This window comes from Macaca thibetana, chromosome 20, assembly GCF_024542745.1.
Source record: "Macaca thibetana thibetana isolate TM-01 chromosome 20, ASM2454274v1, whole genome shotgun sequence".
NCBI lineage: Eukaryota > Metazoa > Chordata > Mammalia > Primates > Cercopithecidae > Macaca > Macaca thibetana.
The window spans coordinates 21,870,345-21,876,849 of record NC_065597.1 but is presented as its reverse complement, the minus strand read 5'-3'; the positions used below and the strand labels follow the sequence as shown (position 1 = coordinate 21,876,849).

General features: G+C 44.0%; 1 protein-coding gene and 1 pseudogene across 2 annotated transcripts in view; both read right to left on the bottom strand.

Moving 5' to 3' along the window:
- Positions 1-4,135, bottom strand: part of LOC126943990 (40S ribosomal protein S3-like) — a 38,718-nt pseudogene extending 34,583 nt beyond the window's left edge. The window contains exon 1 of the transcript XR_007721918.1: positions 32-4,135. The product of XR_007721918.1 is annotated as a 40S ribosomal protein S3-like (transcript). The remainder of the gene's footprint in view (positions 1-31) is intronic.
- Positions 1-6,505, bottom strand: part of WWOX (WW domain containing oxidoreductase) — a 1,132,972-nt gene that overhangs the window by 383,477 nt on the left and 742,990 nt on the right. The window lies entirely within an intron of this gene.

Below are 6,505 nucleotides of genomic sequence, written 5' to 3'. Positions count from 1 at the left end.
CTAAACTAAAACCTAAAACCTAAATTAAAACCACAGCCCACCATCGCAGGCCGTCTGCACGGCAAGCCCTCCTAGGAGTTTGTACTGCAGACTCTGCCTGGGCAATGGCTCGCAGACCTCTGGGGTCATCTTTTCAGCATAAAGCTCTACAACGCCCACTGGGATGCCAGATCTCTTCTGAACTATAGCAATCAATGCCAGAATCCCCGGCTGTTCTCACCAAGAACATTTTGTGTTCTGGAGGCTAAGATAATGGTTTCTGCCCTGATGGGTGTAACATGAATCTGAGCTTCAGAGCAGCATCTTGAGCCAGCTCCTGAGTAAGAAACTGATCACGTTCAGCTTTGAAGACGCCATCAGCGACTAACATCCTCTTCTTGGAAATTCGCGCTGCCATGATGCTGCCACACACTATCAAAAGGAAAGCAGATTGTGCCTTTCTTAGATCTCGCTAGAGCAAGTCAGGACAGTGCGGTAATAACAGGCTGCCCATGTAACAGACCTGGGTGGGAGTCAGCCCTGCCACTTGGTTGCTCTGTGACCTTATGAAACTCACGTGAGCTCCCTGAGTGCCAGCATCCTCATTTATAAAGTGGAGTTGTTCATGAGTATTACCATTTTCCCCTAGCCTTGTAGGGTTTAGGGGATCGTGAGAGGGAATGCACAGAGCACTTTGTTTATGGCTACAGCACTGCCATTTTCTACTGCTACTATTACTACCAGGAATGAAAACAACAACAAATAAAAACAAAAGCAACCCAAAAATTGCCCCCAAAGGAAAAGTGTGTCGCTTCCTCTCTGTTCTGTTTCCACACAAAGTTGCCTAGGACCCTGATATGGCTTGGGTGTGTCTCCACCCAAATCTCAACTTGAATTGTATCTCCCAGAATTCCCACATGTTGTGGGAGGGACCCAGGGCGAGGTAACTCAATCATGGGGGCCGGTCCTTCCTGCGCTATCCTCGTGATAGTGAATAAGTCTCACAAGATCTGATGGGCTTATCAGGGGTTTTCACTTTCCCTTCGTCCTCATTTTCTCTTGAGGCTGCCATGTAAGAAGTGCCTTTCACCTCCTGCCATGATTCTGAGGCCTCCCCAGCCATGTGGAACTGTAAGTCCAATTAAACATCTCACTCTTCCCAGTCTCGGGTATGTCTTTATCAGCAGCGTAAAAACAGACTAATACAGGCACTGAAGTGCTTGGCTTGTTTCTCCCCAGCACCTAGGAAAGTATCTGACGTGCAGCAAGTGCACTATACATACTGCTTAGAGGAATGAATGAATGAATGAATGAATGAGGAAAACAGAGTTCTAGAGTCAATGGGCTAACCTTTGGGAGGAGCTTGGACTGAATCCAGTAAATCAACCAATCACACATTTGAAATCAATAACAATTTCACCATCATTGGTCATTATTAGAAAAACTTTCTATAGGCAAAATGAAGCATCTGAATGTCTCTATGTGTAAGAGTAGACTGTTTATAAAAACCAAAATGACAGTTATTTTTAAACTTTATATATTTCTAAAGGTTGTTTAAAATCAAATGAATTTTTTAAAACTTTTATTTCAAGGTTTCAATCAATAAAAAGTAAAATAAAATAAAGTACTAGAAAATAAAATTTGGATTCAGAGGCTAGAAACCTACAATGAAGACATCTATCAAGGCAGGAGGATTCCTATGAGGCCAGAAGTTTGAGACCACCCTTGGCAACATAGCAAGACCCCATCTCTATAAAAATCAAAAATGAGACTAGTATGGTAGCTCTTGCCGGTAGTTCTAGCTACTTGGGAGGCTGTGGTGGGAGGATCACTTAAACCCAGGCATTGGAGGTTATAGTGAGCTATGATCATACCATTGTACTCTAGCTAGGAGACAGAACAAGAGTCTGTAAAAAAAAAAAAAAAAAAAAAAAAAAAAAAAAAAAAAAGTCTAGGAAGCTCAGGGTAGCCAATCCTTCCATTCCCTTAGAGAAACCGCAAAGTTAGGACATGCATATCAGCTGAGGCTCGGCGGGCCTTAAATGCACACATTTGCACAGATATGTGCATACCTCTATATAAACTCCCTGACACCAGTGACTGGGTCTGTTTTATCAAACAATGTGTGCATTAAACTTCAGATGAAGCCTTTATTAAACATGTATTGAATGAATGGAACATCTTTAGAATGCTATATGCGATTACACAGACAGGTGACCTCTCTCGTTTTGCAGCATCCTGAGATGTGGTCACCATGGTGAACATTCAGGTGGTGATAAGCGATGATGACTTCCCTTACATTTTTCTGCTTTAGGAAGCACCTGCCTCTTTGAACCTGGAATGGTGGGATGGGGTGGGCGTCTATCCTTCCTTGTTCACACAGGCGGCTGATACAATAATGTGATCATCAACTCCCCGCTTCCTGCAGCCCCCCACTAGCTGGCTGCCCCAGCTGCAGAATGCAAACATCTGCCGGCATCATTAAGGCATTTCTATACAGCACCAACCAAGGCCTGACCCTGTGACCATTTCCACCATTAGATTTGAATGACCTCAGCAGCAGGGCTGAAAGGCCAGAGTATTAATTCACAGAACCACAAGCTCAATTTAAGATTTAATTTGAGATAACGAAGGGCTACTGAAAGTGTATTCAAACTTCTAAGCATGCAATAAAAGACCTTTCCCTGTTTTCCAGGTTGAATATGAATCCAGTATTTCTTTAACAGATTTATTCACAAATTTACAAACAACATGAGCCTCTTTTCTCTAATTCCTTTTTTTTTTTTTTCTTTCTTTTAGTTTTTTGGCTTTATCCAGCCCTTTTATGATGTTTCTTGCTAGGAATCTTTTTTTAGTTCTTCCTCCCTAATTTATAAATGTCTGTTCTTTAGGAATTACCTTTCAATTCGATAGCATTCTTGAAGAGAAAGCAGGCTTCCTTAAGACTCTCCCATACCTTTAGTTCTCTTGCATTCCAACCTAAATACGCTAAGCATCTGTTTGTTCAACAACGATGGGGTTGCATAAAAAGCTTTCACCCAGCAATGTAACTCTCATTAAGAAAACGTGATGGAAAGATTCAAAATAATATTCCACCCATTAGGAACGCGGGGCCACTTGGTTTTAGTGAATGCTTAGGCTCTGAAGGCTTTATTCATAAAATATTTAGAACTCTAGGTGGGGACGGGAATTTTAGTTGGTTCAGGTAGATTTTTGGTTTTTTTGTTTTGTTTTGTTTTTTGAGACAGAGTCTCACTCTGTCTCTCAGGCTGGAGTGCAGTGGCACAATCTCAGCTGACTGCAACCTCTGCCTCCTGGGTTCAAGCCATTCTCCTGCCTCAGCCTCCCGAGTAGTTAGGATTACAGGTGCATGCCACCACACCTGGCTAATTTTTGTGTTTTTAGTAGAGACGGGGTTTCATCATGTTGCCCAGGCTGGTCTTGAACTCCTGACCTCAGGTGACCCACCTACCTTGGCCTCCTAAAGTGCTGGGATTACAGGGGTGAGCCATCACACCTGGCCTCAAGTAGATTTTTTGACACTAAAGAGTTTATTTTAGGCTGGGCATGGTGGCTCACAACTATAATCCCAACACTTTGGGAGGCCAAGGCAAAAGGATCACTTGTAGTCAGGAGTTTAGGTCACTCTGGCCAATGCAGTGAGACCCCATCTCTACAGGAAATTTTAAAAATAGCTGGGCATGATGGTACACACCTATAGTCCTAGCTACTCAGGAGACTGTGGCAGGAGGATCGCTTGAGCCTGGTAGGTCGACGCTGCTGTGAGCTAAGATGCCACAACACTCTAGCCTGAGCAACACAGTGAGATTCTGTCTCTTAAAAAAAAGAGTTTATTTTGGCCAAGGCATGGTGGCTTACGCCTGTAATCCCAGCACTTTGGGAGGACGAGGTGGGTGGATCATGAGGTCAGGAGACTGAGACCATCCTGGCTGACACATTGAAACCCCGTCTCCACTAAAAATACAAAAAATTAGCCGGGCGAGGTGGCGGGCGCCTGTAGTCCCAGCTACTCAGGAGGCTGAGGCAGGAGAATGGTGTGAACCCGGGAGGCAGAGCTTGCAGTGAGCCGAGATCATGCCACTGCACTCCAGCCTGGGCGACACAGCGAGACTCCGTCCTCAAAAAAAAAAAAAAAAAAAAAAAAAAAAGAGTTTATGTTAATATTTGAAGATGAGAATTGGAGATGAGAATTTGTTGCTTTGGACTCAGAAGCCTGGATCTATGAGGGCATTTGCTGACTATTTTGTGTCTGACACTGGGCTAGGTTACTCTGCATTTTCTCAAAGACTCAGTGCAGCCTTAGAAATAGACTTGGGTTTAAAGCTCAGCAAGCAACTGAGTTCCCTGAGCCTCTGTCTTTGTCATCTGTGAACGACCACATGCCTCGGTGCTTCCTGACAACAACTTTAAAAGTTATAAACATTGACACATATATGGGTATAAAAATACCACAGGTCACCTGAGCTTGACCCTGGGACACTGTTGGGAATGGGTGAACTTCCTAGGAAATGCAAACACTCTGGTCACCGTGAAGATTACACAACGGGCAAAGGCCAGGACCACAATATTTTGCAATCCTGAAACTCATCCACTTTATTAGCCATTGGGTTTTCAAAATGAGAAGCCATGTGGTGGGTGGGGGAGAAGAAGGATAAACCAGAGGCCAGATACAGCTGTTGTAGAGTGGAGGATGGGAGAAGCTTGGCTTTCAATCCATCCTCCGTCATTACTAGCTGTATAACCTGGGGCAAGCCTGTGCCTCAGTTTCCTCACTTTTATCATCCTTCTGCTTATCAGGTAAGAGACGATGCTTAACATGCAGGGATAAGTAGATGGGTGTAAAGCCACAATTCCCAACACAGAGAAGGCAAATAGGAGAAAGGCCAAGAGAAAGTACACCCATACGTTTGATGCAGTGCAGTGGGTTAAATAGGGTCCACCGAGAAACATGTTCACTCAGAACCAACGAATGTGACTTTATTTGGAAACAGGGTCTTTGCAGATGTAATTAAGATAAGGACTGAGATGAGATCTTACTCAATTAGGTGGGTCCTAAGTCCAATGACTGGTGTCCTTATAAGAGATGGAAAGGACACAAAGTCAGAGGAGAAGGTGATGTAAGGATGGAAGTAGAAGTTGGAATGTGGTGTTTCCAAGCCAAGGGACACCAAGAATTGCCAGCAGCCACCAGAAACCAGGAAACAGGCAAGGCATGGTTTCTCCCTTGTAGCTTCCAGAAGTAACCAACCCCACCAAAGCCTTGATTTTGAACTTCTAGCCTCCAAAACCATGAGACAATGAATAATTCTCAGTCCACCCAGTTTGCGGTAATTTGTTATTGCAAGCCCAGGAAACACATACATGTGGCATAGTTGGTATTAAAATGCAAGGCGCTTGCCTGAAGAGAGGCCCTGTGGTCTTACTTTCACCAAGGCGGTTATTATATCTCAAGGAGGGGACCCACTAATCCTAAGTCCGTCCACTGATCCCAAGAAAAACCACCCAAAGTTTCTTAGCAGGCAATGGCCAACTCTACCAATGGAAATGAAGCTGACTGGAAGTTCTCAGATCATCAGTAAGGAAGATTTTTATTTAAGGATGGGAAAATGATTTAGGAATACTGAGATGTCTCCAAACAATACTTCCAGGTCTTAGTTGACTCCACCATTATTTCTGGCATATTCAGGACACCACTTCCACTGTTGTAGGGCATGCAACCTCTTCAGTAGCCAAAACTTTGGGTCACACATGTAGAGGACATTCTGGTACTGCAAATTTGGCTCTTTGGCATCAAAACTTAGCAGTATCCATGACTATTCTTGCTTTATTACAGCACCCAGATGTCAGTGGCTGGGGGCTTCTCTTACGTCTCCAGCAAGCAGGGACTGGGTCACTGTGCATCCTGAGAGCCTATTAGAGTGCCAGGTCCATGACAGGTGCTCATGGTTATCAACGGAATGATAATGATGACAATACAGAGGTAAATAGTAACAACAATAATGGAGTTATTTTATTTTCCTCCATATCACCACATTACCACCCCCATTTTACAGGTGTTGATATCAAACGAAGAGTAAATTAATGAATGGATGAGTGAATACACAAATAAGCAAATAATGAGTCTATCTAGGAGGGAGCAGACTCAGAATCAAGTTCAAGTCTCACTCAAAAAAGGCCGACTGCAAATCTCGCTGGTGCAAACACCTAAGCTCTTACCCAACATCAGAGATATTGCTAAGCCTTGTTTATGGATGAAAATGCCGGGAGTTTGTGGCCTTCAACTGTGCTGGTGATGCAGGGCAGGTGAGCCCCAGAATTGGGGCTTAGCCCAAAAGGGTTCTTGTCTTTGCCCAGGAAAGAATTCAAGGGCAAGCTGGTGGTGTTAGCAACTTTTATTGAAGGGACAGTGTACAACAGCAGCAGAAGTGCTGCTCCTTGCAAAGCAGGGCTACCCCACAGGCAGAGTGCCCACAGTGGCAATTCCAAGGCAATTCTGCCATCACAT